At 49.6% G+C, this 15,133-nt stretch overlaps 1 protein-coding gene across 1 annotated transcript in view; it reads left to right on the top strand.

Annotated features, from left to right (window-relative positions):
• The first annotated feature begins 1,574 nt into the window (after positions 1 to 1,574).
• Positions 1,575 to 15,133, top strand: part of BRINP2 (BMP/retinoic acid inducible neural specific 2) — a 92,086-nt gene continuing 78,527 nt past the window's right edge. The window contains exon 1 of the mRNA XM_039881412.1: positions 1,575 to 2,027. The gene's annotated coding sequence lies outside the window, so the exon portion shown is untranslated. The remainder of the gene's footprint in view (positions 2,028 to 15,133) is intronic.

The following is a 15,133-nucleotide window of genomic DNA, read 5'->3' as shown; positions in this document are numbered from 1 at the left end:
TTAGTGCGATTCCCCCATCCTAATTCTTTTGAACAGTTTTTCTGTTGAATGGGATTTTTCTTCAACTATTTGTCTTTTCTATCTTGCCAAAATTTAGTGCAGGATGCAAGTTAGCTGGACATAATTCAGTCTTACATCTTCATTGGGAGATCAAGAATACATTTCACACTTTGATTCAAAGTTAATGTTCTCTCTGTCTCTGTCTGTCTCTGTCTGTCTCTGTCTGTCTCTGTCTCTCTGTCTCTGTCTCTGTCTCCTCTCTCTCTCTCTCTCTCTTTCTCCCCATCCTCCCCATCCCCATTCACAGGCTCAGCAACAGCACCTGCTTCACAGAAACAAGGCTGGTCCTGTTCTGAATCTCTGGTCTTCCTTTAAAAACCAAATGGAGACCCACAGTCCCTCTTCCTGACACACACTGAAGGGAAAGAACACACACAGAAGGAAAACACCACAGGCAAAACAGTTCCTTCTTTTGGAAGCAGGACATCCCCCGCTTTAACTTCTCCCCAGAAGGGTTTTTTTTTGTTTTTCTCCTCCCCACTTTGTCTTCACAATCCTGGTTTTGGGGACAGAATGTTTCTTGATTTAGCTGTTCGGAGTCTGTAAATCTGTTTCTTTCTCTCTTCTTATTAAGTTTCTCTTCTCTTCTCTTCTCTTCTCTCTCTCTCTCTCTCTCTCTCTCTCTTCTCTCTCTCTCTCTCTCTCTCACACACACACACACACACACACACACACACACACACCACACACAGTGACATAACTATTTCCCACTTGGGGGCTCATTTCGAATGAAGTAATTCGGGACCAAGCGGCTAAAATACACCAAACAACTGAATAAAACCTCAAATTAAAGGGAGCCTGTCTCAAACGGGTCCCTATTTCTGGGAGTTCTAGTTGAGCAAGCGAGCAAAATGGTCTGGGACAAATGATTATTGTACTTCAGGAAAATGAGAAGAAAACGTAATTAGCTCCCAAGCTTCTTCCTGTTCCTCAGCTTTCTTACACTCTCCGACTCCCCAGCCGTGAATTTATCCAAGCCTTCCTTAACCACACCAAAAAGTCCCTGCTTCAAGGCTGGGAGGGTTAACAGAGCGCGTCCCCCGCCCGCGGCCTGACCGAAGGAGGCAGTCGGTGAGGCTCCGAGCCCGCCCCCTGCCAAGCCTCCAGCCAATGGGCGCCTGCGGGGACTGTGGCGCTGGGCCCCATTGGCCGCCAACCTCCGTGCATAAGAAAGAGAGAGAGGCAGGCCAGGCAGCATTGTTATCTTAAGACACTCATCCGGTGTCTGAGTCTGCAGGTGACACTGCTTAGGTGCGGAGCGCGGAGTCGGAGCCCGGGCGCGCGGCTGCAGCCGGGGCTGGAATCCGCCCGCCTCCGAAGCTGCTGGCGGCGGCTGGGCCGCGCGTCCGCGGCGCCCGGAGCATCCCGCTCGCGCCGGCCTGGGGATGTGCACCCGCCGTGCGCAGCGGCAGCCGAGCGGGCGCCGGAGCCGGCGGAGCAGCCTTTGCCCCTGTGCGAGGCAGTGATTTCGGGAGAGAGAGAGAGAGAAAGAGAGGGGGCGGGTGAGTCCTTGATAGAGTTGCAAGGAAGGCAAGATCTTGAGTTTCTCTTCGGTGGAGGGACAGGGGACATCCCTAGCTGGCCGTTGCACTTTCCTTCCGTCTCCCGCCCGCGTGCTCCCCGACCTGGCGCCGAAGCCCACTTCGAAGCCGCTTTGGGGTGCGGACGATCCGGGCTGCTCAGCCCGGAGGCAGCGGCGAGTGGTCTGGCGGTGGCGGCGGCGGCAGCAGCAAAGCCGAGCAGGAGAATTTGAAAAGAGACTTCCTTTCCCCCTCACGCGCTGAAGGGGAGGCATTCCCGTTTCCCCAAATGAGAAAGAGCCACAAGAAATCATGAAGTAGAAACTTTGGAAAGCTGCCACTGGAGATGCTGCACAAAAACCTGGAATCCGTTAGGAATCTCCTGCCAGGCGGTGGAGGTTTGGGGAGCAGCTGATACAGCCAGGAGGGCTCTTGCAAGGATTCAAGGTAACAGTGCAGGGTTTCGGTGATTTTTCTATCCCCTATTCGTTGTCCTTCGGTGTGTCTCTTGGTGAGGGGATCATTGGCCCCGCTACAACCCCCTGGCCCTGGTGCCTAGCAGTTGCAGGCAGAGGGAAGGATCCCATGTCTTAGTTTCTGTCTGGTGTTGCTGAGCGGTGGACTTTGGGGTTGAGCTGGAGATGGCCCCTTTTCTGCTTCCTAGTGTTGCTGGGCTGTCGCACGTTTGGGCACTCTGCATGACCTATATTGCTTTTGCCTGGTTTAAGTCCTCAAAGTTAGTGCAACTCCCATTAGCTTCAGAAAATCCAATCAGGCTACATAACTGCTGAAGATGACAGAGACTTTTGCCTGCTGAGCTGAGGCTCCGCTGAGCTGTCCCCAGTTCACTATGTTTGGGAAAGACCCCAAGGAGCTGAGGCTGCGATACACCATACAGCTCCAGTCACATGCTCGCAGAGCTCTGTGGCATGTTTGTAGAGGCCTGTCTCTTCCTCTCATAAACATGCAGCCAAGAAAAGAAAGAAATTCTGAAGAGAGAACCCTGTAGGTTGCAAATAGTGTCCCCAGGGGGGTGGCAGAAGTCCATTGATTGAGCTGAGCCTGGCAGCCCACTGGAGACACTGGAGAGCACATTGCTGTGCTGGAAGGAGGGCCATGCTGACATTATCCAGCCATCTCGCTCCCTGGTTCTGTGATCGTCTGGGTACACAGTCTAATGCTGCCTGTGGTGTGTGCGTGTATGTGCGTGCGCGCGCGTGCGCGCGCCTGTGCTCACAGCTGTATGCAGGAAGCGGGCTGCCAACAAAACCAAGCATGTGCAGCTCTCTGCCCAGGCCCCACATGCTGGAGCATTCCTTCCCAGTCCCAGTCTGAACTTGGGAGCTGCCATTCCAGCCCACAGGAGTTTTCTCCTCACCAAGCAGTCCCTCTGCCTGGTACACCTTTATCCAGGGTATAGAGACTTCAGCCACATATTAACTAGTCATCAAGCTAATGCATTGTAACGTGATCGTACAGACAGACCCCTCCGTAAAGAACTGTGCGTGTGTGTATATTCTTCCAAGCCCTGGGAGCCGGGTGCCCTGAGCAGGAAGAAATGTTTTGTTAAAAGGATAGCAATTAGAACAGACCATGCTTATAGCTGGGTTATCTGGGCCTTATCCAGCAGTGACATATCATTATAACTAATCAGAAGGTTACATGTATATTGCCAATCAAGTATTTTTGCCTCTGTTGTTGCCCAGACATGGGCATGTTGAAGGGACCCTCCTGACCATGCTCTCTAGAACACATGCGATGCCACTGTTAACCAAGCAGCTCAAATATTTTACAGAATCCCCTGGGGGGCAGTCTAATGACATCAGGCTGGAGTTTGTGTGTTTTCCCTCTTGACTTCACACAATTATGTATGTGTGTGTGTGTGTGTGTGTGTGTGCGCGCGCGCACGCGCGCGCTATTTGTTTGAGGCAGGACACTCAGAGTTCCGTCTCAGTCAGAATAAGTTGCTTTGCAGCATCGGGGGCATGACCAAGCAATGCTACCACAATGGGCCTGAAATCTTACCAGTGTCACAGCTACTGTCTACTCTGGGGAAAATGCACGCTTTGCTTCCCGAGGGGGCATGATTTGGGTCTGTGCAGAACCTGGACACAGTGAGCCGTTGGAGGGAAGCGAAACGAATGTCAGACCGTGGTCGTCCCTGCGGGCAGCTGCCTCCTCAGGGTCTGACGGCTGAGCTACAGCCACGGAGAAGACAGACGCATCCTGGACCCTGGCTTCTGCCTCCTCCCCAAAAATGGGGCCGGCTTTGTCTCCCAGAATGGAATGATGAGTGCTGCAGTGGGGGCACAAGAGAGGAAAGGAGGCAGGGCCGGGGAGGGAGCAGGGCTCCTGTCTGCCAGCACCGGGCCAGTCCCAAGGCGGGAGCATCTTCTCTCTGGCGCTGGTAGCTCATCCCCTGGGTGTTCCTTCTTGGCCTCCCAACAGGTTGTTTACTGAGCAAGGCCATAGGGCACAGAACATCCCTGCTGCGTCATCAACTCCTTCTGATCCCCTTTCCCCAGGCACAGGCTAGCCACTGGAGAGCGTCACATGTCACAAAAGAGAATCCCTGGGGAAGGAGCTCCAGACTCCCTCCCCTGCCCACAAACCAGAGGTAATCTGCAGATGCCTGTGGGCGCTTTCTGCTGACTGGGGTGCTTAGCGGTGAGGTTTCCTGGTTAATGTTTTGTTTTCCCCACTGTGCTGTGAATTTTTGGTGATTCAACTCGTTCTCTTAAATAAGGCCTTGTCTACATTTTATAATGGCATCCTCCTCCGAAGGGCTGGGAGCATTTCAGGGAGCCCATCTCCTTAATCCTCACATGGCTTATTGTCTCATTTATCTTTGAGTACTCCAAGAAGTAGAGCTAGCATTTTCGCCTCCTTCTGGGAAAAAATGGGGAGCACAGAATCTCAGGGAAAAAGGAGCCAGTGGCTTTACTCTGCGTCACACGATGTTTAAGGGAACCTGAGGGGTGGGGTGTGGGTCTCATCATTGCTAAGCCAACTCCAGGCGCCTTCTCCTAAAGACTGGCTCCCTCTTTATGGCTGTGGTTCGGTTCCGTTGTTCTGTACTCTCCAGGAATGGTAGGCGACAGTGACATCGAACTTCTCCTCTGACACTTGACCTGAATACTGTGAGGGGTAAAAGTCTTATAAGACCTTGCCTTTGCCCTCAATGATCTTACAGTCTAGTCAGGAAAGTAGGCTTACGTCTGGGCACAGGTAAATGACGACATACACTGTAAACACAGATTAGATGCGGGAGACCTGTGAGGCTGACCTAGTTAACCCGCCATTGATTTGTGCCAGTAACAATTGCTGTCAGTATTCCCAGGAGCGGGGAGAACCTGCAGTGTGCCATGGGGGATGGGTGGGATTTGCCTGCAGAGGGAGAATCCGGGAAAGGACTCTAGCTGACAGGGGTGCTAAAGGCAGCGCCGGTGAAATAGCCAGGAACACCTAGGCTTGCACGATTCCTTGGGGTTTTACTCTGCGCCATTCTCCAGTTGAATCCTGGAAATACCAGCCACCCGGGTTAATTATCTAAAGCATACATCGGCCTAGAGGAAGCATCCCCAGACCAGGCAGAGGACTGCGAACACTGGATGTCTCATTAGGCATTGACTATGACCTAACCTTCCACCTGCTCTCAAGCCCGCTCTCTACATTACAGGGAAGACAAGTGTTCAAGGTCAGGGAGCTTCTCAACAGCGCATCAGAAAAACCAAGTGAAGGCATTGGGAGAAAGCAGGCAAAACTCAAGAAAACATGAGAAAATCTTCTCATATTTTAGAATCAGACTTTCCTAAGAGAGAGCCTTGCTTTTTTCCTCTATTTCCTCTTTCCCCGCCCAAAAGTCCCCGTTGGGGTTCACTTGGAGCCGCAAAATGCCAAAGCCTTCAGGCATTTCGCACCGAGCTGATTTTCAATCTTAAGATTCTTGAGCATGCCCGTGTACATAACCTCTCGTCTTCCCTCCTCTTTCCCTTTTAATAAAACATACGTTGTAGCAGGCACAAAGGAGGAGACCACAGAAAGCAGGAGGGGTGGCTGCGGGACTGCCTGCAGCTATACCACAGGGTACTGTGACTGCTCATCGGGGCCCGCAGTGGGAGAGGGAGTCGGCCAGCCTGGGCGGCACCAAGGAAGGGCCGAGAGCTGCAGACCACCGGGAGAAGGCTGTGATTGGTCAGCCACACGCGTTCGCTCTAGCAGTGACCCTAGCCTCCTAGAGAAAAGGTCAAGGCAAAGCACGGGGCTCGTGAGAGAGCTGTTCTCACAGGGTGACACGATCACCCTGTTCATTGGTCTTCAGTTAGTCTGAGGCATCTATTTATGCTGCACAGTTGCTTGGGTGGCCCCATTCCAACATGGAGGACGTCTCTGTCAGGCACTGAGATTGGGGTGACTTGCTTAATGCCACACCATATTTGCTCTCAGGTCAAGAAGAAGATCCCCCCCAAACCACAGTCTGTTTCATTGCTTAGCGCCCAGAGTTTACTCCGGGGACAAGTCCTGATGGATATGTAGCTTTTCTTGAGAATCTTCCCTTGGGCCTTGTTGCCACCTTTGTTTCCCATGTTGAATGACCATGCAGCTGCAGTGGGCAAGTCTCATCTGACCGGTTAGGATGCAGGTTGATTTCTCTTGAAATCGTCACTCTTCCATGCTGATGGAAGTTAAGTCGAGTGACACGGTGACACTATGGAATCTTGCACAGCCAGCTCCATCATGCCTTTCCCTGAAGCTCACATGAAATGCAGACACTTTCAGAATGCCTGAGTGAGCAAAGGGAGTAGGCAATCTGATACGGCCCACGACTGAGCCCCAGCCTGCACCGTGCGGCCAATGCACCAGCCGCGAGCCACATGTGGCTCTTGACGACTTGAAAAGTGAGCATAAAATACACACTGAATTCTGAAGACTTAGTTTTAAGGAGAGAATGTAAACTATCTCAGCAGTGATTTTTCATTGTTGATTACATGTGAAAACGATAGTATTCGGGATATATCGGGTCAAGCAAAATAAATTAAGATTTGTTTCATCCGTTTGTTTTTACTCTTTAATGTGGCTACTAGACAAGTTAAAATCATTATGCGGTTCACGTTATCTTTCCTTCTGACAGTGCTGGTCTAGACCCTGCAGAGTAGTGACAGGTGACATGGAGACAGGGCAGAGGCGTGAGATAAGGGGGCGGGAGATGTGGAAAGAGAGGACATGGAGGGAAAGATGCCCAGCAGGTCAGAGCCTCTGCGTGTGTGTTTCTGAAATCCCAAGTCAGGAGGCCACAAAGAGCTTACACTGGCTTATATTTGAGTCATCAGCTGAGACACAGCCCCCCCCAAAGCCTCTGTGGAGCGCTGGAGCTGTCAGTTCACACGCGAACAATTAGCAGGTAGGCGGCCTGAAGTTTTTATCCTAATATTTTCGAGTTTCTGCCTAACAGTGCAAATACATTATCTTTAGCGTCTCGCTCCCAAAGTGTGAGGACACACAGTTGGGACCGGCTGGGCGTGTTTGATTTTCCAATCCCTTTCTTCCTTCTCATCTCTACCACATTTTCACCTCTCCTTCTGAGAGCATTCCTTCCGGCCAGACGTGCCGGCAGTGCGGGCGGAGAAATGCTATGTGTTCGGGATTCTTTCGTGGACCTATCAGTAAGAAGAGTGGGGAGAAGACATCCTGCTTGACTTTTCCTTAATAATTGCAGATTTGAACATTATGATTAACTCGTTATTATTATCTCATTATTCTTACTCATTGCAATAAGGTCTGGCCACAGCGTGAAATCTTTATATTTGCTTAGCATTCCCTAGTTTCTATGATCTGCCCCCAAACATCTCAAAAGCTTTATTTGTATGCACTTCCTTCCTTCATTCTGGCTTAATCAAACGGGTCTGCTTACTGTTCTTCGAAGTTACTATGTAAAGCAGGGGTCATTATCTCTCTGCGCCAGTTTCATCATCTATAAAATAAAAAATAATAATGCCTTATCTTTCAAAGGGTTGTTCTCAATGTTAAATGAGATGAAATACATAGGGTGCCAAACATAGTTCCAGGCACAGGGCAGATGCTCCACAAATGTCAACATCCTTTCTTACCAAGGGTCTTCACTCGGATAGCGCCAAGGTTAAAATGTCCACCAATGTCACACAAAATGACCCCCCTTTCCAGATTCCTTGCTTTGGTTAATGGCACGACCAATGCATAATTAAGAAACATGGGTTGTCCTGGGCTCTGCTTTTTCTCACACAGCCCCCCACGTCCAATCGATCCCTGAGATCCGATAATAAGGTTCACCTAATCGTTTCTCAAAGCCACCCTCACTCGGTGGCCACTCTCTTTTGTCAGCTTCTCATCCCTTCTTACCGAGTCTTTCCCAGTACTTGGTCTCCCTGTTTCCTCCCGTGAAGCCTGGCCAGTCCAGTCTCATTGGAGCTGGGTGATATTTCAGAATTATAAATCTGATGATGCGTCTCTCCTTACTCTAACACTCCAGCGACTCCCACTAGTCTCTGAATAAAGTCCAAATTTCTTAGCGTGACAAACAGGAGGTCTTTCACGAGCCGGTCTAACAGCCTCTCCCTGCCTCTCCCCACATCCCCCTTCTCACTCCAGTGACCAGAAGCACTGGGCAGTTCCCTTGGCACGTCGCACCATTAGACACGCTGTGCTGCTTTACCACAGAACCTCCCCCTGCCCTGTTCTCCGTTTCCTGAGGGTTACCGAGCTTCAAGAGTCTAAAGATTATGTCCTCTGTGAAGGCTTCCCTGAGACTCTGGGAAGAATTAATTGCCTCCCCCTCCAGACTCCCACGCATCTCACGCAAACTCTGTTTTCACACTATACCCGCCACACTGTAATGAATTGTTCATGTGGCCATCTCCTGCGCTCCGAGGCAGGGCTGGATTGGGGGTTGTAAGACATTTTTTTTCTCAGGAAATATTTATTCAGTGTATTATTATAAACATGTGCCAGGAACTCGTCTTAGGCCCTGGGGAGTCAGCAGTGAACAACAGATAAAAACCTTGCCATCAAGCTGCTCGTATTCTAGAAGGAAGATAGGATGATCATCACAATAATTATTATTAACATTGCTGATTATAGCTAACACTTTAATAGTACTTACGTGCCGAGCAACAGAACACTGCCAGCATCTCAGAAGCCCCCCGCATCGCCTCCCTGATCCATTTCCATGCCCAGCACCTGCCCACAACGGGCATTCCGAGAGCTTTTACACACATTAGCTCACTCACTTCACCTAACGATCCTATAATTCACACTTTAGTAGATCCGATATTCCTGTTTTATAGATGATAACCTAGAGTCCCAGAGAGGGTAAACGATGTGCCCAAGGTCACACAGCTAATCAGTGGGGTAGCTGGCATCCTAACCCAGCTCAGATTCCGAGTCCATATTGTTTATTACTATGGGATCCAGAAAAACAAACGTAAACGAAGAAATCAGTGAGAGAATTTCAGGTGCCGATAATGGAGAGCATTAAAATAGATTATTATAGGTGACAGTGATTGAGGGGTGGTCAGGAAAAGGTCTCTTTGAGGGGGGAACATTTATATTGAGACCTGATTTGTCAGTTGAGGAAGGGAGAAAGTCCAGGTGGGGTCGAACTTGAGATCTGGAGGAGAGAAACTGTGCACTCTGTACTCAAGGCTCTAACTGCCATGATGTCTGCCCCTCACCACGGGAGGTACCAGACTTGCCCCAGGTGGTCTTGGGTGGCAGCAAAAAATCCAAATGTTCCTAAGCTTCTCTCACATCAGTCCACATGTCCCTTCTGCGCTTTTGGTTAAGACATATCCCACGAGGCATCTGGTTTGCCTCTCTCCACAAAGGTAGGAGTAGTGGACACACGCGCGCACACGCGCACACACGCGTGTGTGTCCCTGCTCTGCTGAACCGCTTTATTTCACTTCTCTCCTGTGAATGACATGTCACTCAGAACCTTAGTGAAGTGACAGGCACAGGCACAGCAAAATGGTTGGAGACAACCCCCAGAGACAGGAGCAAAAGGGGAAAAGAAAATTATTTTCTAACGAGACGAGAAGTGCGTTGGACCGGAGGGGGACGTGGGCATGTGATCGGGGAGGGGCATGTGGGGTTGCCGCTGGAATGCTGACGGTGCTCTGCTCTTGACCTGGGGGGTGGGCTGTGAGATCGGCTTCCACACGTGTTTGCACATACGTTACACATAAACACACGCGTGCACATATACACACACATTCTCACACACACACTACATGTGTACACATACATACATCTTCTCTATGACTATTCCTTATAATGAGATTAAACAAGAAAGCAGGTGAAACAGGTATGGTTAGTTCGTACGTATTTAAGACACATCTGAAGTCTACTTTATGACAGAAATTGGACTAGGTCTATTTTTACTTACATCATCTCATTTAATTTTTATTACAACCTCATGAAGTAAGTATCGTTTCTATTTACAGACTAAAATTCAGGAAGGCACAGCACCGCCGAGCTGGCACCCGGAGCCAGGCCTCTGCCCCCGCGCCGTGCCCTCTGCCTTCCTCACAGGAAAGCTCTGAGTCGGCAAGGTCCCTCTGACTTCTGGGTCAAATGTGGGCTCCATTCTAGTCTTGGTCCCTTACTGTGTGACCTTAGATCTGTTATATAAACTCTCTGAGCTTCGGTATCCTCTCTAGTCAAACGGAGCCAATAACTCCTTATCTTGTACAAACACCATGAAGAGTAAAGACAATGATGAAAAAAAAAATGTCAGCCAAGTACCTGCCACACACGGGCATTCAGAAAACGGCCGCTGTTTTCAGTTGCTGTTTCTGTCCCTAGGTATGGAAGCTCTTCAGACACAACTTCCGTGGAGAGCAGTGACGGCGCTTAAGCTGTGGTCGGGGTCGGGTACCAGCTTCGGCATCCGCTCTCACGAGCCGGTGAACCAGGAACCTCTTGGCACTAGTTACCATGTGCCAGGCAGCATGCTACGTGCTTCTCAGGCATTGTCTCATTAATGCTCTAACGACTCTCTGAGAAGGGTTATCTACTGTTTGTAGGTGAGGAAATTAAAATTCAGAGAGATTAAATAACCCAAGGTCATGCAACTGGGAAGGGGCAGAGTTCAGATTTGAACCCGGGGCTGTTAGATCCCAAAGCGCATGCTCAGCTTTGCACTGTGGTCACTGTCTTTGGTCACGCCCCAGGCAAGGGCACCTTCGTGGTCTAGGTCAAGCTAAATTCTCCAGGATTTGAGCCACATCAGTCCAGAGTGGAATGGAAGCACTGTTCGACCCTCGGGGGGTTTCTGGGGCAGGCCAAGCAGGTTGGAGCACATTCAGAAAAGGCTGCACAGTTTCAAGTGCCATGCTTTCCATACTGGGTGCTTAGTATGTGTGGGCTGCCTACTTCAAGTGCCTCTGTTTCTGAATACAGGTGTGCTCCTTTTTGAAAAGAGCAGGCTTTCAAAACAAATACAATGAGAGTTGAGTGTTCTGAGGCTTGGATGAAAAGGTTTCCCTGAATTACACAAGGAGAGATTAGCGGTAGTTTCTAACCTTTTACAAAAGTGTAGAAGATTCAAATAAACCCTGACCTAGACCCCCAATATATGAAGCAGAGACAAGTGGATCTCCCTGACTGGAGCAGGCCTGGGGGTCTGGAACTCCCCCACTACTGCTTCCCATTCCTCACCCTCAGTGGTCCCTGAGGCATCTTCTTGGAACCTAAAGGTTCAAAACACATTGGAAACCACCACACTACAGAATTCCTTTAAAAAGCGAGACTTGTGATGCATTTAAAATAGCAGGTGACATACCAACACTGACTTTATGATATAAGACTCTCACCAACCTCCACACACCTGTGAAGTTCAGTGAGCCTAGAACAAACTACTGTTGTCCACCCTCGTTTTCCATGACCCGGGAGGCATGAAATTCAATGCCTATGAATAGATGGATGCCTGCTGTGTGTCTGGCTCTGTGCTGGACCCTGTACCACCAGCTAGCTGTAAGATCCTAGTCAATCCTAACAACTCCCCCATGAAATAAATATTATTATTCCCATTTTGTAGATGAGAAAAATTAAGTATAGAGAGGCCAAGTCAATTATCAAATCTCGCTGCTTGCGAGTTAGTAGAGTTGGCATGGGATGGGTTAGAGAGCCATTCTTCCCACCAACCCCTGCGGCCTCTTTAAGCATGAATCGGGAGTAATGTTGCTTCTCTCAAAGTTTCTTACTTCTTACAACATTTCTCGGCTGTGAGATTTAACAGAAAAACTCTCTGGACCCTCTGGCCCTCAACGGCTCTGCTTTCTTAGGGCACGGAGGTCTCCCAGGGCTCAGGCTGTGGTCCAGCCTCAGAGAGAGCCTGGTCATCAGTGTCCGGCCCCAGCAGTGGGGGAGGGGGGCTTGGGGCTACCCCTCTCTCCCAGGCCCTGTGCAGCATTAAGCCCCAGGCTGCTGGGCTGAGGGTGGGCAGGGGGTGGGGAGAGGGAGATTCTGTTGAGCTGTGGTCACGGTAGCCTGTGGAGACGGGGCTTACTGAGAGTGTGGTGGTGGTGGGGGGGGGGGCAGGGAGGAGGTCCTTGGACTCCCCTTGAGGCACAGGAATGTTTAACCTCAGTGAGGAGTGCAGGGCCACTGAATTTCTGCCTCCCCATCACCGGCGTTCAGCCATTCGTGCTATAAATAGGCCGTCAGGCTGGAGCCTGGGAGGTGGATGAGCGGTGTTCCGGGGCGGTGGGGGCCTGGGGGCTCCCTGCCCGCGCCTCTGAGCCTCTTTCGCTTTCCGCAGTCTTAGCTCTTTGAGGGTTGAGCCCTTCGGGACAGCAGAGCAAGGTCAGAGTCCTCCCGAAGCCTTGGGGCGCTGGAGACCCCTAAAGGCCAAAGGCTGCGTTACAAGCCCCCTGGCCGCTGAAGCGCAGGCGAGGTTCTTACAGGAGGATGCAGAGGCTTGGGTGGTACGTTCCCGAAAACCCTCGCCTGTCACTATGGTGCGAGTGCGTGTGTGTGTGCGTGCGTGTGCGTGTGCATTGTTGCTGCAAGTGATGATGGTAGAAACGAGTCCTGCGGCCCTCCCACTTCCCCTCCCTGCTCCCACCCATTCTCTCCCTTCTTGGGGCCAGCACCCCTACAGCCAGCAGCCAGCTTGACCAGCACCCTCAGCCCTATGAAGACCTGATCCACCTCCCGACACCTCCCCACCTCCTCCATCCGAATGACAGCTCTCCCTCGGGCCCTGCACACCTCTCAGTAACCCGATCAGCTAATTCGTGCTGAAGTATTAATGACTAATAACGATTTAATACGCTGCCCTCTCAATTAACACTTGAGCATTTAGAAAGAGAAATTCACAGATTTTAACCCAAGTAGGAGACTCACGTCTTTCCCGCTCGAGAGGAACCGTAGGCCCCTCCAAACCAACCACAGAGACAGCCGCCCATCCGATGCATACACAACATCACTGCCGCTCTTAGTTATGCTGGGTGACACTGTGCAGGGTGCAAGCAGAATTTCCCACAAAGGCCTGCTCTGATCCACAACCCTAAAGACAGTGCCTTGTGCCCGCGGGGTGGGGTGGGGATGGGGGAGGGAGAACACAGGAGATGCCCTCTCTCCCACCTCCTCCTCCAAGGTTAAGTGGGGATTTATTTGACTGAGAGAAACCCAAGGCAACCAAGTCCACGATAACCCCCATACGCCTCCCCTTGGTTAAGAGAAGCCTGGGAGGCAAGCCTTCCAAGAGGTGCCTCCTGACGTCTCAATATCATGTCTCTAGAGGCCTAATGGGCTTTCACTGACACAGGAGATGACCTCCGCGTCCAGAGAATAGGCTCAGGGATGATTAACTTGGGATCAAGTGTTTGGCAGGCTCTTTTAGGTACTAGCTGTGAGACCTTGCCAAGTTACTTAACTACACAAGCTTCAGGCTCCACATCTGTCAAATGGATACAGTGAAACTCATGCCATGGGGTTGTTTTGAGGATGAAATGAAATAATGCAGAATTAGCACTGCCCATAATGACTGGTACATAAAGGGTGCTCAATAAATGAAACTTTTCATTAATCATCTTATTTTTGTTTACTATTCTTGCCCTAAACTTTCAAATGCCATATTTACTATTTAAAAACGAGTGAAGCAATCCAGCTTCCCAGGCGTGGCGGTTCATTTGGTAATGAACTAGATTTCTCTGCAGGTGATGGGCACTGTATGAGAGCCTTCTCCGCCCCCCCCCTTCCCCCGCCCCACTTTTCGTTTCCTTAAATGTATCTCACAAATGCAGTGAGTGCAATGGATTTGGCAGTGACTTAAAAAGACTTCATGCATTTTGGAAAGAAAAAAAAAAAGCCATAACAAAAACTGGTTTGTTTCTGTGATATATGGTTCATGTGATATGACAAAAATCCATTTTTAAGCTTAGGAATATTGGCTAATTTTAAAACAGTTGACACATGCCATATGCATAGAGAGTAATGATAGATTTTGCTCAGACAGACCCAGAAGAACACAGAGCCAGTGATATCTCTGTTAGGGCTTCCGTTGGTTCAGTTCTCATTTGGAGGCAGAACTGTTCCACGTAGGAAAGGAGAGTAAACGGGAAAGAGGTCTGGCAGTGGTGTCAGGAGCTAGTCAGACATTAGAGCATAAAGATGCCTCCTGCCAACCCTGGGACACAGACACCATGTTTTCACGCCATGAGTGAGAAGGGACTGAGGAACACACCGATATATATAGTAAGCTTTGTGTACGAGAAAACAGTGTACAGAGATATTATCTGGACAAAGGTGAGAACAGTGCAAAGGATATTGAATTGTTGGGCCCGCCCGTTTTGGAGCGACTCCTGAACTTTACCCGATCATTTCTCCAGTTGGACACATGGATGGTTTTTGGACTTCAAATATTACTTATATCCTTGGGATCCTCTGGTTGACAGCTCTGTCTAAATCACACTGAAAGGGGAATGCCAGGCATGTTCGATGACTTCTAGTTAGGGCAAAGAGATTACATGTGAAAATAAGATGCTACAAAGGTTCTATCTGAAATAAGAAGTGGTTATGAAACGCTTAAGACAGAGGTCAGCTCTCTGTTCTCTTCATGCCCCTCCTACAGATCCCTTCCATTTTCAGCTCCCAGTATAGGTCAACTGGATGCCCAGCCCCATTGCTGGCTAATGATATGCATTCCACTTGACTCAAGAAAAGGCTGTATTTTATTTTATTTTATTTTTTTCAAGGCAATATTTAATTAGTGACTGCAGAGGGAAAAGGCTGAGTAGCTTAGAGAAGGTTTCTAGTTCGGGTCTATAGGACTCAGCAATTTGACATTCTAATCCTGTTATTTCTCACCTGAAACTGAGCAGAGTCAGCAGCGCTGGGTTTGTTCTCTTCCCATAATTCATCTAGATATTAGGTTTCCCCTCCCCTGACTTTCTGCTGTCATCCCTTGCTTCACTGACTTCTTTGCCTGTTTCCTACTGCATTTTTTTTTCAGGATACAAAAAAAAAAAAAAAAAAAAAAAAAAAAAAAAAAAAACAGTATCTTGGTGGTTCAT

Source organism: Pteropus medius, unplaced genomic scaffold, assembly GCF_902729225.1.
Source record: "Pteropus medius unplaced genomic scaffold, Ma_sr-lr_union100, whole genome shotgun sequence".
Lineage (NCBI taxonomy): Eukaryota > Metazoa > Chordata > Mammalia > Chiroptera > Pteropodidae > Pteropus > Pteropus medius.
This window is presented reverse-complemented; position numbering and strand designations above follow the sequence as displayed.